General features: G+C 42.6%; 1 long non-coding RNA gene across 1 annotated transcript in view; it reads right to left on the bottom strand.

The window, feature by feature from the left end:
• LOC140602490 (uncharacterized) overlaps positions 1–9,146 on the bottom strand; it is a 28,919-nt gene extending 19,773 nt beyond the window's left edge. The window contains exon 1 of the long non-coding RNA XR_012005431.1: positions 8,987–9,146. This is a non-coding gene — a long non-coding RNA (uncharacterized lncRNA). The remainder of the gene's footprint in view (positions 1–8,986) is intronic.
• Between the last annotated feature and the right edge of the window lie 8,668 nt (positions 9,147–17,814).

Raw genomic sequence — 17,814 nt, 5'->3', positions numbered from 1 at the left:
AAAAACCAAACAATATATTTGACAGACATTTTAAAGGGAGAAAGAAATAAGTCTTGGACACAAATTCATTACTAATCATAAAATAGAACTAAAAACTTGTAATTTAGGTGATCCCTGGGTGGCTCAGTGGTTTAGCGTTGCCTTCAGCCCCGGGCCTGATCCTGGGGTCCCGGGATCGAGTCTCATGTTGGGTTCCCTGCATGGAGCCTGCTTCTCCCTCTGCCTGTGTCTCTGCCTCTCTTTCTGTTTCTCTCATAAATGAGTAAATAAAATCTGTAAAAAATTAAAATAAAAACTTGTAATTTCTTTTTTAGCTCATCAGTTATTTCAGAGTACATTGTTTAATTTCTACAAATTTTTGAAATTTCTAGTTTTCCTTTCTGTTGTTGATTTCCAACTTCATCCTGTTGTGGTTGGAAAAGATACTTTGAACGATATTGGTCTTAAAAAATGAACTTTGATTCTGACCTTATTCCATATATAAATATTTCAAGATGGACTGTAGACCCACATAAAACATTTTAAACTAGATAACTTCTAGAAAATACTTAATAAAAAATCTGCCTTCAAGAGTTTGAACATGAGAGAGGAAGAGGGCCAGGATCAATTACTGGAAAAGGATTATTTATTTACAATTGCCAGTTTGAGGGAGACTACAAAATAGGTGCTAGACATAGGTTCTCCCAGGCTCCTGTAGAGGAAAGAACCGGAACAGATCTCATTTGCCTGGCAGGTTTCTGTTTTCTTTTCTAAGGTCTTTACTACCTGAAGTAGTCTGTGATCTTAAGAGTTTTAGTAAAAAAATGATTATGTCATTTACCAGCTTTATTAAGTTATAATTAACATACAATAAACTATACATATTTAAAACGTACTATTGGACAGGTTTTGACAGCTGTGTATGCCCATGAAACTCACCACCATCAGGATAGTGAATATATCCATCATCCCTAAGTTTCCTCATACACCCTGTAATCTACCCTCTTACCTCTCCTTAGCATCCCCTTCAATATCCCCAAGCAGCTACTGATCAGCTTTCTGAATTTTCTAGTTTTATATAAACAGAATCATAAATACATGCTTTTTTTGTTTAGCTTCTTTCCCTTAGCATAATTATTTTGAGATTTGTCCATGCTTTTGAATGTAACAAGCTCATTCCTTTTATTGCTGAATATTATTCCATGTAAAGATAAACCTCAGTGTATCTGTACATGTTGACTGTTCCCAGGCTTAAGCTATTACAAATAAAGCTCCTATGAACTTTCATGGAAAAGTCTTTATATATATATGTGTATACACACACACACACACACATTCTTTTTTCTTGAATAAATAGCTAAAAGTGGAAATGGCTAGATCATATGGTAGGTTTTTTAAAAAGAAAACTACCAAACTATTTCCCAAAGTGGTTGTACCATTTTACATTCCCACCAGCAGAGGATGAGACGTCCATTTCCTCCATATCCTCGTCAATACTCGCTATGTTCTTTTTAACTTTAGTTATTCCCATACGATCTCACTGTGGTAATACACGTATCCCTAATGACTAATGATGTCGGGCATTTTTCTATGAGCTTATTTGCTGTTAAGTCTACTCTGGTCAAATGTCTATTCAAATTTTTGCCTTTTAATTGGGTTTTTTTTTATTATTAACCTTTGAGAGCTCTTTATATATTCTGGATACAAGTCTTCTATTACATACATGCTTTGCAAAGCTTGTTATTGGTTCATGTCTTTCCTTTTTCTAAACAGTGATTTTCAAAGAACAGAAGTTTAATTTTGATTAAGTCCAATTTATCATTTTCTTCTTTTATGGGTCATGCTTTTGGTGTTGCAACACCAAACAAATGCCTAACTTAAGTTCACAAAGATTTTTTAGTATTTTCTAGAAGTTTCATAGTTTAAAATTTTTCATGTAGATCTACAATCCTTCTTGAAATATTATTTGTATATGGCACAGGTAAGAATTAAAGTTCATTTTTAAAGAATTATTTATTTGAGAGAGAGAGAGAGAAAGCAGGGGGGAGGGGCAGAGGAAGAAGGAGAGAGAAACTTAAGCAGATTCTACACTGAGAGCAGAGCCTGACATGGGACTTGATTTCATGACCCCAAGATCCTGACCTAAGCCAAAACCAAAAGTCAGATGCTTAAATGACTGTGCCACCCAGGTGCCTTAAGTTCATTTTTTAAGACAGTATATCATTCAAAGTATCTTCTCCAACTACAACAGGACCAAGTTAGAAATTAACATCAAAAAGGAAAACTAGAAAATTCAAAGCATTTTAGAAATTAAACAATATACTCTGAAATAACCAATGGATCAAAAAAGAACTCATAGGGATCCCTGGGTGGCTCAGCGGTTTAGTGCCTGCCTTTGGCCCAGGGCGCGATCCTGGAGTCCTGGGATCAAGTCCCATGTCGGGCTCCCAGCATGGTGCCCGCTTCTCCCTCTGCCTGTGTCTCTGCCTCTCTCTCTTCTCTCTGTGACTATCATGAATAAATAAATAAAAAATCTTAAAAAAAAGAACTCATAAGGAAAATTAGAAAATCTTAGAGATGAATGAAAAAAAATACAACCTATCAATCATAGGACACAGTGAAAGCGATGTTATGGAGGAAAGTTATATAGCTGTAAATGCTTACATTAAGAAAGAAGAAAGATCTCAAATCATCAACCTAACTTTACAACTTAAGCAATTAGAAAAAGAAGAGCAAATGAAACCCAAGCCAGCATAAAGAAGGAAATAATAAAGATTAGAGATAAACAATATAGAGAATAGAGAAACAAAATCAATGAAACAAAAGTTGGGTTTTTTTTTGAAAAGATGAACAAAACTGACAAGGCTTTTCCTAGAGACAAAAGAGAGAGAGAGAGAGAGAGAGAGAGAGATTTAATTACAGACATACCTCATTTTATTGCACTTTGCTTCATTGTACTTCACAGATACTCTAGGTTTTACATATTGAAGGTTTGTGGCAATGCTTCATGGAGCCAGGCTATCAGCACCATTTTCCAATAGCATTTGCTCACTTCGTGTCTTTATCATATTATGGTAATTTTTGAAATACTTCCAACTCTTTCACTATTATCCTGTTATGGTGATCCATGATCTTTGATGTTAGTATTTTCATCGTTTTGGACTGCCTATACAAGACCCATACAAGACCACAAAACTTAATTAATAAATGTGTGTATCCTGAATGCTCTACCAATTGGCCATTCCCCTATCTATGTCCCTCTCCTCAGGCCTCTCTGTACCCTAAGACATGGAAATATTGACATTAGGCCAGGTAATAACCCTACAGTGGCCTTTAAGTATTCAAGTTAAAGGAAAAAGCACACATCTCTCATTTTAAATCCAAAGCTAGAAATGAGTAAGCTTAGTAGGAAAGCCATGTCAAAAGCCAAGAAAGGCCTCTTACACCAAAGAGTCAGCCAAATTATAAACACAAAGGAAAATTTCTTGAAGGAAATGGCTCACTCCAGTGAACACAAGAATGATAAGAAGGTGAAACAGCCTTATAGTTAATTTGCAGAAAGTTTTAGGGGGCTGGAAAAAGATCAAACCAGCCACCACATTCCCTTAAGCCAAAGTCTAACTCAGGGCAAGGCCCTAATTCTATTCAACTCTATGAAGGCTGAGAGAGGTGAAGAAGTTGCAGAAGAAAAGTCTGGTTGCATGAGGTTGGTTTGTGAGGCTTAAGGAATGAAGCAGCCTCCATAACCTAACAGTGCAAAGTGAAGCAGCAAGGGCTGACAGAGAAGCTGCAATAAGTCACCCAGAAGACCCAGCTAAGATAACTAATGAAGGTGTCTACACTGAATAATAGAGTCTCAATGTAGATGAAACAGCCTTATATTTGAAGAAGATGCTACCTATGACTTTCACAGCTGGAGAGAAGTCAGTGCCTGGCCTCAAAGCTTCAAAGGACAGGCCGATTCTCTTGCAGGGGTTAATGCATCTGTGGCTTTAAGTTGAAGCCAAAGCTCATTTACCATTCCAAAGATCCTAGGGCTCCTAAGAATTATGCTAAATCTGCCTATGTTCTATTAATGGGAAAACAAAACCTAGATGATAGTACGTCTGTTTCCAACATGGCTGATTAAATATTTTAAACCCACTATTAAGACCTACAGTGGAGAAACAAAGGTTCCTTTCAAAATGTCACTGTTCACGGACATGGCACCTGGTCATTCAAGAGCTCTGGCGAGGTACAATGAAGCTATGTTGTTTTCATACCTGCGAACACAATATCCATTCTGCAGCCTATGGATCAAGGAACCATTTTAAGTCTTCTTATTTAAGAAATACATTTTGTAAGGCTACAGATCCCTAAATAGTGATTCCTCTGATGAATCTACACAAAATAGATTGAAAATCTCCTGGAAAGAATTCACCATTCTGCACACTATCAAGAATAGTCATGATTCAGGGGTCCCTGGATAGCTCACTTGGTTAAGCGTCTACCTTTGGCTCAGGTCATGGTCCCAGGGTCTTGGGATTGAGCCCTCACCAGGCTCCCTGCTCAGTGGGGAAGTCTGCTTCTCCCTCTCTCTCCCCCTCTACCACTTCCCCCTGCAAGTGCTCTCTCTCAAATAATAAAATCTTAAAAAAAAAAAAAAAAAAAAAGAACATTTGTAATTCCTGGGAAGAGGTAAAAATATCAACAGGAGTTTGGAAGAAGTTCATTCCAGACTTCATGGGTGACTCTGAGAGGTTCAGAAGTAAATACAAGATGTGACAGAGAACTAGAATCAGAAGTGGAGCCTGCAGATGGTCGGAATTGCTGCAATCTCATAATTTTAATGGATGGGGAGTTGCTTCTTATGGATGAGCAAAGAAAGTGGTTTCTCCAGATGGAATCTATCCTGGTGAAGATGCTGTGAAGACTGTTGAAATGACATCAAAGGATTTAGAATATTACATAAACTTAGTTGATAAAGGAACACAGTTTGAAAGGACTGACTCCAATTTTGAAACAAGTTTTACTGCAGGTGAATGCTAACAGTATTGCATGCTGCAGAGGAACTGGGAAAGGAAGAATCAACCAATGACGGCAAACTTCACTGCTCTCTTACGTCAAGAAATCGCCACAGTCACCCCAACCCTCAGCACCACTACCCCGATCAGTCAACAGCTGTCGACATCAAGGCAAAACCCTCCACAAGCAAAAAGATCACAACTCACTGAAGGCTCGGATGACAGTTAACGTTCTTCAGCAGTGAAGTATTTTTTAGTTACGGTATATACACTGTTCTGTTAGACACAAAGCTACTGCATACTGAATAGACTGATGGTGTAATACAGCTTTTATGTGCCCTGGAGAACCAGAAATTTCATTTGACTTGCTTTATTGCAATATTTACGTATTTCACACACTCTAGGGTGACCATAATTTTTTCACAGGGTTACATTAGTTTCAGGTTACCACACAGTGATCCGACAATCCTATGCATGACTCGGTGCCCACTGTAAGTGTGCCCTTAATCCCGCTCACCTATTTCCCATCTCAACTGCCTCCCCTCCGGCAGCCATCAGTTTGTTCTCTATAGTCTGTTTTTTGGTTTTTCTCTTTTCCTTCTTCATTTGTTTCTTAAATTCCACATGAGTTAAAGTATACAATATTTGTCTTACTCCAACTGACTTATTTCCCTTAGCATTACACTCTAGCTCCATTCATGCTGTTGCAAATGGCTAGATTTCATTCTTTTTATGACTAATATCTCATTGTGTATATGTGCCACTTCTTTATCCATTCATGGACTGGTGGACACTTGGGCTGCTCCCACATCTTGGCCACTGTAAATACTACTGCAATAAGCACAGGGGTGCATGTATCTCTTCGAATTAGTGTTGGTTTTTTTTTTTAATTTTATTTTAGGGGTACTCAGTAGTGCAATCACTCGATCATAGGGTAGTTCCGTTTTTAAGTTTTGTGGTTTTTTTTAAGATTTTTGAAAATTTATTCATGAGAGACTCATGGAGGCAGAGACTTAGGCAGAGGGAGAAGCAGGCTCCCCATGGGGAGCCCAATGCAGGACTCGATCCCAGGACCCTGGGATCACGACCTGAGCCAAAGGCAGACGCTCAACCATGGAGCCACACAGGCATCCCCCATCTTTAAGCTTTTGAGGACCCTCCACACTGTTTTCCAAGTGGTTGTACCCATCTGAATTCCCACCAACAGTACACGAGGGTTCCCCTTTCTCCACATCCCCACCAACACTTGTTGTTTCTTGTTTTTTATTCTAGCCATTGTGACAGGTATGAGAGGATACCTCACTGTAGTTTTGATTTGCGTTCCTCTGATGATGAGTGATGTTGAGCATCTTTTCATGTGCCGGCTGGTCATCCGGATGTCTTCACTGGAGAAATGTGTTGTCTTCTACCCTCTTTTTATTTATTTATTTTTTATTTAAAAAAATTTTTAATTTTTATTTATTTATGATAGTCACAGAGAGAGAGAGAGAGAGAGAGGCAGAGACATAGGCAGAGGGAGAAGCAGGCTCCATGCACCGGCAGCCCGACGTGGGATTCGATCCCGGGTCTCCAGGATCGCGCCCTGGGCCAAAGGCAGGCGCCAAACCGCTGCGCCACCCAGGGATCCCTCTACCCTCTTTTTAATGGAATTATTTGTTTTGGGGCTATTGAATTGTATCAGTTCTTTATATATTTGGATACTAACCCTCTATCAGATATTTCATTTGCAAATATCTTTTCCCATTAAGTTATCTTATAGTTTTGTCGATTACTTCCTCTCCTATGCAGCTTTTAATTTTGATGTAGTCCCAATAGTTTATTTTTGCTTTTGTTTCCTATGTCAGAAGACCTATCTAGAAAAATGCTGCTACGGCCAATGTCAGAGACATTACTGCTTGTGTGCTCTCTTCTAGGATCTTTATGATTTCAGGCCTCCCATTTAGGTTATTCATCTATTTTGAGTTTTTGTGCAAGGTGTCAGAGAGTGGTCTGGTTTCATTCTTTTGCATGTAGCTGTCCCAACAGCTACTTGCTGAAGAGACTGTCTTTTTCCAACTGCATATTCTTGCCTCCAATGTTGACGATTAATTGACCATATAATCGTCGGTTTGTTTCTGAGTTCTCTATTCTGTTCCATTGATCTGTGTCTATTTTATTTAAAATATTTTATTTATTTATTCATGAGAGACACAGAGAGAGGCAGAGACACAGTCAGAGAGAGAAGCAGGCTCCATGCAGGGAGCCGTGGGACTCGATCCCAGACCTCTGGGATCACACCCTGAGCTGAAGGCAGATGTTCAACTACTGAGCCACCCAGGCATCCCTGTGTCTATTTTGTGCCAGTATCATAACATTTTGATTACTACAGCTTTGTAGTCTATCTTGAAATCTAGGATTGTGATACCTCACAGTTTTGGTCTTTTCAAGATTACTTTGGCTACTTGGTCTTTTGTGGTAGAACAAATTTTGGGATGGTTTTAGCTCTGAAAAATGCTCTTGGTATTTTGATAGGGACTGCATTAAATCTGTAGATTGCTTTAGGCAGGGCAGACATTTTTAGAATATTGGTTCTCAGTCCATGAGCATGGAATACCTTTCCATTTGTTTGTGTCGCCTTCAATTTCTCTCATAAGTGTCTTATAGTATTCAGAGTACAGATCTTTTTTTTAAAAAAAGATTTATTTATTTATGATAGAGAGAGAGAGAGAGAGAGGCAGAGACACAGGAGGAGGGAGAAGCAGGCTCCATGCGGGGAGCCCGATGTGGGACTTGATCCCGGGACCTGGGCTGGGCCCAGGGTTGTGGCCTGGGCCAAGGGCAGGCGCTAAACCACTGAGCCACCCAGATATCCCCTAGAGTACAGATCTTTCACACTTCCTTAGTTAAGTTTATTCCTAGATATTTTATTATTTTGGCCATTGTAAACAGACTGTTTTCTTAATTTCACGGTTTCATAATGTATAGGAATGCAACAGAAAGGCACCTGGGTGGCAGCCCTGGTGGCGCAGTTTAGCGCCGCCTGCAGCCCCGGGGTGTGATCCTGGAGACCCGGGATCGAGTCCCACGTCGGGCTCCCTGCATGGAGCCTGCTTCTCCCTCTGCCTGTGTCTCTGCCTCTGTGTCTCTCGTGAATAAATAAACAAAAATCTTAAAAAAAAAAAAAAATTCATGGGATTATGACATGTCAGTAAAGGATTAACCAAAGTCCTTCCGGAGAAAATAGACCTTTGGTGAAGTTCGGCACTCCGACCCTGTCGGCCTAATCAGGTACTGTTACTAGACGGTATTGCTCGCGGTAAAAGTGGCCCCTTATTGGCATCTGAGCGGGAATCCGGGCACCTGGTGAGGGGCCACAGCTTCAGGCTCCCCAAGCACAGGAAGTACAAGCGGGCCTTTCCCTGCAAAACCCTGGAGGCAGCGGCCTCCCTCCTGGGCTCCGCAACCGGGCTTCTAGGCCGCGGGCAGTCCCGTTCTCACCGCCGCGCTGCCGTCTGGGCCCACGGGGGGGCGCACCTGCGAGCGCGCACCTGCGAGCGCGCACGATGCTCTTCCGAGTCCACGCAGGTTTTCCAGCTGGGCCTGGGCTGGGCCTCGGGGGCTGGCTGAGCCCTGGACCGCGCGGGGACTTGGTTCATAAAGTAGACGCTAAATGTTCAAGGTAAATTCACCTTTTTGAAGCCAGACAACGACCTACCATTCACGGAGGGGGGCCTAGAGAAACTGCGCCTTCGGAGGACAAGCGCAGGTCACCGGGTCACGCGGGGCACCGCCGAGCGCGCCGAGGTCGCCCCCTCCCGGCCTCCAGCAGGTCACTGCGTCGCGGCGGGAACAAAGCGGCCGCCGGGCTCCCGGGCGGAGGGCGCGGCCGTGCTCGGCCCCGGGCCCGGTCACCGGGCGACCCCCGCGACCCCCGCGGCCCCGCCGCCAGGTGCGCACCGGCCGGACCGCGCCCCCGTGACCCCCCCGGACTCCCGTGCCCCGGGCCGCCCCCGCCCGGCCCCCACCTGCTGGTCGCACTCGGGGCACGACTTGGTGGCCATCTTCACTTTCTTGGCTCGACTCGCAGACATGCTCCCCTCCTGCAGGGCGGCGGCGGCGGCGGCCCCCTCCGGCCTCCGCGGCCCAGCCTCTACCCGCCGGCTCCCCGCGGCCGGGACCGAGGCTCAGGCGGGGGCGCGCGCGTGCGCGGAGCCTGCGTGCCGGGGGGGGGGGGGGGGGTGGAGGGGGCGGGGCGCGGCGTGGGCCTGCGCAGCCACGCCCCCTCCCGGCCGGCGGACGGCGGGGGGGCGGGGCCTGGGCGGGGCGCGGCCGGAACGAGCGTCGGGCTGGACCAACGAACGCGCGAGGGGGGCGGGGCGCGGCGCTGGGCACGCCCCGGGGGCGGGGCCTGGGCGGGGGCGCGGCGTTGGAGACGCCCCCGGGGCGGGGCCGAGCGACGGGGTGGGCGGGCCGGCGCGGAGCGCAGGTGGGGGCCTGACCTGGATGCGCGCGGAGGTGAGCGGCTCGGGCCAGACGGGATGCGCGGACACCTGCCCGGGCTCGGCGCCGAGACCTGGGTCCGCCGTGAAATCCGATAGTCACCGAAGGCCGATTCTGCCGGATAAATATGAACACCTGATGGGTTTCACACTGAACTGCTCAGAAAGGAAGGACACCAAAAAGGCAGGGAGCCTTGAAGGATGGAAGGAGGAGGGAAGACGAATGGAAAGAAAGGAGGAGGGAAAAGTTACTTACTGTTACAGCTAACGTTGATTTTTTTTAGTTGCAGGATATGCAAACTACAATATATATATATATATATTTTTAAATACAACAGTTTTAGGTTCCGAAAAATTAAGCAGAAGGTGCACAGCTTTCCCACACAGAGGGCTTTCCCACGGTCAAAATCTGGCAACAGAATAATATATTTATTATGATCAGCGAACCCACATCCGCACACCGTTGTCACCCAAAGCTCAGCTTACCTTCAGCTCATTCTTGGTGTCGTACCTTCCACGGGTTTGGATAACGTGTAGAGATTTTAGAGATTTATAAGTGTCACCCAGAATAGTTTCACTGCCCATAAGAATCTCTTGTGTTCCGTTCTTCCCTCCTCCCCCTTCACCCTCAGCACCCACTGATGTTTTTTTTTTCTGACTCCTTCATTTTTGCCTTTTCCAGAAGGTCATGTAGTTGGGATCCTCCAGTATGTAGATTTCTCAGATTGGCTCCTTTCACTGAGTAACATGCATGAAAGTTTGCATTGAAGTTTTCTCCATGTCCTTCCAGGGCTCGATAGCTCATTTCTTTTTCGTGCTGCATAATAATCCATCATCTGGATGCACCACAGTTTATTTTTCCCTTCACTCATTGAGGGACATCTTACCTGCTTCCGAGTTTTGGCAATTATGAATTAAGCTGATACAGACATCCACGTACAGATTTTTGTATGGACATACATTTTTAAGTCACTTGGGTAAATGCCAATAAGCACGATCACTGGATCACACACCCAGAGTGTGTTTAGTTTTGTAAGAAACTGCCGAACGGGGGCAGCCGGGTGGCTCAGTCGGTAAAGTATCTGCCTTTGGTTCAGGTTATGATCCCAGGGTCCTGGGGTCCAGGCCCATGTCGGCCTCCCTGCTCAGTGAAGGATCTGCTCTTCCTCTCCCTCTGCCCACCCACCCATTTGTGTGCTCACTCATGCTTGCTGTCTCATTCTCTCTGTATCTCCCTCTTTCTCAAATAAAATCTTTTTAAAAACAAAAGAAAAGACCCTGCCAAACTGCTTTCCGAAGTGGCTATACCATTTTGCATTCCCACCAGCAATGAGTAAGAGTTCCTGCTGCTGTACATCCTCACCAGCATTTGGGATCATCAATGTCATGGAAGTTAGCTATTCTAACAGATGTTTAGAATTTCATTGGTTTTATTATATGGTCTCATTCATTTGGGGAATATAAAAAATAGTGAAAGGGAATAAAGAGGAAAGGAGAAAAAATGAGTGCGAAATATCAGAAAGGGAGACAGAACATGAGAGACTCCTAACTCTGGGAAACAAACTGGGGGTGGTGGAAGGGGAGGAGGGCGGGGGGTGGGGGTGACTGGGTGACAGGCACTGAGGGGGGCACTTGAGGGGATGAGCACTGGGTGTTATTCTATATGTTGGCAAATTGAACACCAATAAAAAATAAATTTATTTATTTATTTATTTATTTATTTTTTTTAAAGTAACATTTATTTTTTTTTAATTTATTTATGATAGTCACACAGAGAGAGAGAGAGAGAGAGAGAGAGGCAGAGACATAGGCAGAGGGAGAAGCAGGCTTCATGCACCGGGAGCCCGATGTGGGATTTGATCCCGGGTCTCCAGGATCGTGTCCTGGGCCAGGCGCTAAACCGCTGCGCCACCCAGGGATCCCAAAAAATAAATTTATAAAAAAAAAAGAATTTCATTGGTTTAATATGCATTTCCCTAATGACATATCAAGTGGCTTTAGGCTTCGTTTGTTGTTCTTTTTCTTTTCTTTTTTTTTTTTTTAAAGATTTTATTTATTTAGTAGAGACACAGCGAATGAGAGAGAGAGAGAGAGAGAGGCAGAGACAGAAGCAGGCTCCATGCAGGGAGCCCGACGCGGGACTCGATCCCGGGCCTCCAGGATCACACCCCGGGCCGAAGGCGGACACTAAACCACTAAGCCACTGGGGCTACCCTGTTGTTCTTTTTCTAATAAAATAATATAATAAAGACTACACCTAAAGGAGTGAGATTAGGTTGTTTATCAGAGATTTTTCTTGCTTCTTAAAGTAAGCCTGTGTTGCTATATACTTTCCTCTTGGAACTGCTTTTGTTGCATCCCAGACATTTGGACCATTGTATTTGTATTTTCATTTTCATTTATTTCCCTGGTTATTTTTTCCCATTTCTTCTCTGATTTCCTGGTTGACTCATTCATTGTTTAGTAGCATGTTGTTTAACCTCCATGTATTTATGGTCTTTCTTAATTTTTTCTTGTAGCTGGCTTCAAGTTTCATGGTGTCGTAATTAGAAAAGATGCATGGAGTGATCTCAATCTTTTCCTATTTGTTGAAGCCTGATCTGTGACCCAGTATGTGATCTATTCTGGAGAACGTTACATGTGCACTTGAAAAGAACGTATATTCTGCTGTTTTAGGATGAAATGTTCTGAATATATCTGTTGAGTCCATCTGGTCCAGTGTGCCATTCAAAGTGTTTCCTTGTTGATTTTCTGTTTAGATTATCTGTTCATTGCTGTAAGTGGGATGTTAAAGTCCCTATTATTATTATCTTGTTATCAATAAGTTTATTTATGTTTGTTATCATCGTTTTATATATTTGGGTGTCCTCATGTTGGGTGCATAAATATATACATTTGTAAGATCTTCTTATGGGCTGTCCTTATTATCACCTCTCATGGCAGTTTTTGTTTTAAAGTCTAGTTTGTCCGATATAAGTGTTGCTACTCTGGCTTTCTTTTGAGATCCATTTGTATGATTAATGTTTCTCCATCCCCTCACTTTCAATCTGCAGGTGTCTTTAGGTCTAAAATGAGTCTCTTTTAGGCAGCATATAGGTGGGTCTTGGTTTTTTATCCATTCTGATGCTGTATGTCTTTTGAATGGAGTTTAGTCCATTTACATTCATTTTTCAAAAATATTTTATTCATTTATTCATGAGAGACACAGAGAGAGAGAGGCAGAGACACAGGCAGAGGGAGAAGCAGGCTCCATGCAGGGAGCCTGATGTGGGCTTGATCCCGGGTCTCCAGGATCACGACCTGGGCTGAAGGTGGCTCTAAACCGCTGAGCCACCTGGGCTGCCTATCCACTTACATTCAAAGTAATTATTGACAAATATGTATTTAGTGTCATTTTATTACTTGCTGTGTCATTGTTTCTCGAGATTTTCTCTGATCCTTTGTCTTTGTCACTTTTGGTCTCCTTTACAGTCACACAGTCCCCTTTAATATTTCCTGCTGGCTTACTAACCACAAACTCCTTTAGTGTTTGTTTGTCTGGGAAACTCTTTATCTCTCCTTCTGTTCTGAATGATAACCTTGCTGAATATTCTTGGCTACAGATTTTTCTCACCCATATCGTGCCACTCCCTTGTTCTGGCTTGCCAAGTTTCTGTTGATAAAATTCTAGCTAGCCTTATTAGTTTTCTCTTGTAAGTTAAGGACTTCTTTTGTCTTGCTGCTTTTGAGATATTTTCTTTATCATTATATTTTGCAAATTTAATTACAATATGTCTTGGTGTCACTTTGATTTTGATGGGAGTTCTTTTTATTTTTTAGGATTTTATTTATTGATTCGTGAGACACACAGAGAGAGGCAAAGACACAGGCAGAGGGAGAAGCAGGCTCCCTGTGTGGAGCCCAATGCAGGACTCAATCCCAGGATCCCGGGGTCATGACCTGAGCCCAAGGCCGACTCTCAACCACTGAGCCACTCAGGTGCCCCTTGATGGGAGTTCTCTGTTCTTCCTTAATCTGGATGTCTGTTTCCTTCCCCACACTAGGGAAGTTTTCAGCTATTATTTCCTCAAATAAATTTTCTGCTGCCTTTTCTCTCTCTTCTTCTCCTGGCACTCCTATAACATGAATGTTATTACATTTGATGGCATCACTGAGTTCTGAACGTCTATTCTCATGTTCCATAATTCTTTTTCTTTTTTGTTCAGCTTCATTTTTTCCATTATTTTGTCTTCTAAATCACTTATTCATTCTGTTCATTGCATCAAGCCTGTTTCCAATTTCAGTTATCACCTTCTTCATTTCTGGATGATTCTTTTGAACTCTTTTATGCCTGTGGTAAGGGTTGCCCTGATCTCTTCCATTCTTTTCTCAAGCCCAGCAAGTATCCTATATGATGCTTTAAATTCTCTATCAGGCATGTTACTCATATCTATTTCATTTAGATCTCTGGCCTTATCTTGTTCTTTTATTTGTAATGAATGCCTCTGTCTTAGAATTTTGTCTAAGTCTCTGCTGCCTTCTGTGTGTCAGAAAGCCTGTTGTGTTACCTGCTCCTGAAAGTAACGGCTTTATGAAGAAGAGGTCATACGGTGTCCCGGGCCTGGTGCTTCAGGGAGTGTGTCTGGTGTGTGCTCCATGCACTTTGCTGTTGTGTTTTGGCTTCTCTATCCCTCAGGCCACTTGTCTGCAGAGGCTCTCCTGCCTGCAGGGAGCATTTGGTCCTTGGCTAGAATGTGGCAAGTTGTAACTAAGTGAGCTCTGGTCCGCTTGTTTTTTTTTTTTTTTTTGGTCCGCTTGTTAAATGAGACCTCATACTACTTCCTCTAGAACTGAGGTCCTGCAGAACTCTCTGGTCAGAAGATATGTGTGGGCAGGGGTTCCTGCTGGCCTTCTGGATGCCTTTTACTGTTTTTCTTATCTAAATGCTGTAGTTGGGACTTCCAATACTACATTGAAGAAAAGTGGCAGGAGTGAGCATCCTAGTCTTGTTCCTGATCTTAGAGGAAAAGCTTTCAGCTTTTCACTTTTGAGTATGATGTCAGCTGTGGATTTGTCATGTTGAGGTATACTTCTTCTAATACTCACTTTGTTGGGAGTTTTTTTTTTATCATAAATAGATGTTGAATTTTGCCCAATGCTTTTCTGCATCTGTTGGATGATCATATGATCCATTTTTATCATATGATTTTTATGTCCCTACTTGTTTTGTTAATGTTTGAATCTCCTTAAGTTTTGGATGTTGAACTATCCTTGCATTCCTGCAACAAATCCCACTTGATCATGGTATGTGATGCTTTTAATGTATTGTTGAATTTTGTTTGCTAATATTTTGTTGAGAATGTTTGCATCAGTGTTCATCAAGAATATTGGCCTATATTTATTGATTTATGTATGCCTTTGTCTAGTTTAGGTGTCAGGGTAATGCTGGCCTCATGGAATGAGATTGGCAGCATTCCTTCCTCTTCAATTGTTTGGAATAGTTTGAGAAGAAAATATATAAACTGTTCTTTAAATGTTTGCTAAAATTCCCTTGTGAAGCAATCTGATCCTGGACTCTTGTTTTGGGGAGTTTTTTGATTACTGATTCAATTTCATTATTAGTAATCATTATGTCTGAATTTCCAATCTTCCTGATTCAGTCTTGGTAAATTGCACGTTTCAGGGAATTTATTCATTTCTTGTAGGTTGTCCAATTTGTTGGCATTGTGGCATAGTGGTCTTTTATGATCCTTTGTATTTGTGTGGCATTGGTTCTAACTTCCTCTCTTTCATTTCTAATTTTATTTATTTGGGCTCTCTCTTTTCTTCTTTTTTTTTTTTTTTGAAGATTTGTTTATTTATTTTAAAGAAAGAGAGGGAGAGTGTATGTGAGCAGGGGGAGGGGCAGAGGGAGAGAGAGGGAGATAATCCTCAAGCAGACTCCCTGCAGAGCACAGAGCCAATCCCAGGATCAATCCCAGGAGCCACTCAGGTGCTCCTTTCTCTTCTTGATGAGTCTTGTGAAAGGTGTATCAATTTTAATTTTCTTTTTAAAAAAAACAGCTCTTAATTTTATTAATCTTTTCTATTATTTTTTGAAGCCTCTATTTCATTTATTTCTGTACTGATCTTTATTTCCTTTCCTCTACCAATTTGGGGCTTTATTTGTTACATACACTATCCCTCTCTTTCTCTAAAATAAATAAACAAATCTTCAAAAAAAAGAAGAAGAAATTCTCCTTGAAGTATTCCCTGTTAGTTTCAAAGACAGGTTTTTGCAGCTCATCTCTACTGTGTAGGATTTGTTTGGGGTCCCTGATTTGGAGCTTGAATCTCTCACTCCTCAGGGAAAAAGTCTATACATTTGAGGTTCCTTCTGACAGTGGAACACTGCACCTGGTGTGTGGTTTTTCTGAGCAGGACCACATCTCTGCCTCTTCTGTCCATCTCAGTGCCATCCCTTGTTGTGGAAGTTCTGTTCATCCACGTTCTAGGTTCTCTTTAGAGGCGATTATTCTGAGTATAGGTGTAGATTTGTTGTGTCCATGGGAGGAGGTTAGGTCAGGATCTTCCTAGGCTGCTATCTTAAAAACCTCTCCTTATGTTTAACATTTGAAGGAATTGTCAAACTGTTTTGCAAAATAGCTGCACTCTTTTTCTGTTGTCTCTTTAATCCAATAATCTTTCTCTAAAAATACTATTTTCAAAAGAAAAAAAGATTTTCTAACTGTATGATGACAGGTGCTAACTAGACTTATTGTGGTGATTATTTAGCAATGCATACATATACAAATCATTATACACCTGAAACTAATACAACGTTATATGTTAATTATGCCCTGTTGATTTTTTAAAATTTATTTATTCATAGAAACACAGCTAGAGAGAGAGGCAGAGACACAGGCAGAGGGAGAAGCAGGTACCATGCAGGAAGCCCGACGTGGAACTCAATCCTGGGTCTCCAGGATCACGCCCTGGGCTGAAGGCAGAGATAAACCGTTGCGCCACCGGGGCTGCCCTGCCTTGTTGATTTTTAAAAAGATTATTTTGGTTTTGAATTTATTTCTTTGTGGTTTGTTTGTTTTAGTAATCTCTACCCCCAGTGTGATGCTAGGACTCACGACGCCAAGACGAAGAGTCACACGCTGTACTGAATGAGCCAGCCAGGTGCCCCTTCTTTGTGTTCTGTATGTAAATCCCATTTATTTTTTAACAGTTTTATTGTTTCATTAGTCAGTATACCTCCACAAATAATACATTACAGTTCTAGCTCTTGATTGTTAATTTTGGCTTTTCTTGACAAAACCAAAAACAATAAAGTCTCTTTTGTCATATTAGGGTGAAAAATAATACATTTTCCTCTTCTGATTTAGCTAATAATATTAAACTACATATATTTTTTGAGACTTAATTAAAAACTTAAATGATTAGGAACTTAGGAGCAGCTTAACTGGGTAGTTCTGGCACAGACGCTGTCATGAGGAGGTTGCAATCAAGCTGTCAGCTAGGACTCAGCCATCTGAAGCCTTGGCTAGAGCTAGAGGGTATGCTTCTGGGATGACTCAGCCACATAGCTGCTGACAGGAAATCCTAGTCCCCTGTCTCATGGATCTCTCCACAGGGATGTTGGAGTGTCCTCATAACCTGTCACGGGATTCCCTCCAGATCACGTGATCTAAGAGACATAGCAAGGGTAAGTTCGTGATTCCTTTCATGACTAAGTCTCAGAAATCCCAAACCATCATGTCTACTATGTTCTGTTCATTAGAAGTGAGCCAACAAGTCCAGTCCACACTCAAAGAGAAAGGAATTAAGCTCCCTTTCTTGAAAGGATGTGTATCAAAGAATCTGTGGATATCTTTTAAAGCTATCACGCTGGCTGGTGGCAGGTGCCCCATTCCTCACCATGGGGGCCTCTCAGTAGGACTGCTTGAGTGGCCTTATGACCTGGAAGCTGGACGTCCGCAGAGCAGGGGATCCAAGCAAGAACAAGACGCAATCCACAATGTCTCTTATGGCCTAGTTTCAGAAGTTACACTCTTCGTAACTCATTTCATTTCATCCAACGTCATTTCTGCAACGTGCTTCTGGTTGCATGGGTCAGCCCCGCTCAGTGGAGGCGGGCCTCAGGAAGGGCGTATGTCCCAGGAGGCAGGGATGGGTGGGGGCCATGCTGGGTGCTGGCTACCACGGGTACCCAAGGGAAGCAACAATTCACTCTTCAAGGCCATTCATTCTCTTTGTGTCACAAGGGAAGTGACATAAAAGTGGGCTTTTGGGGTCCCACTGACCCTAAGGGAAAAAATGAGAAAAATCAGGAGAGATCCTCTAGTCTATCTTTGACCTGACGGCAGAAGGAACGAACTGTGGCAGGT

Source organism: Canis lupus, chromosome 13, assembly GCF_048164855.1.
Source record: "Canis lupus baileyi chromosome 13, mCanLup2.hap1, whole genome shotgun sequence".
Classification (NCBI taxonomy): domain Eukaryota; kingdom Metazoa; phylum Chordata; class Mammalia; order Carnivora; family Canidae; genus Canis; species Canis lupus.
The sequence above is the reverse complement of the archived record's forward strand: the minus strand, read 5'-3'. Positions and strand labels throughout refer to the sequence as shown.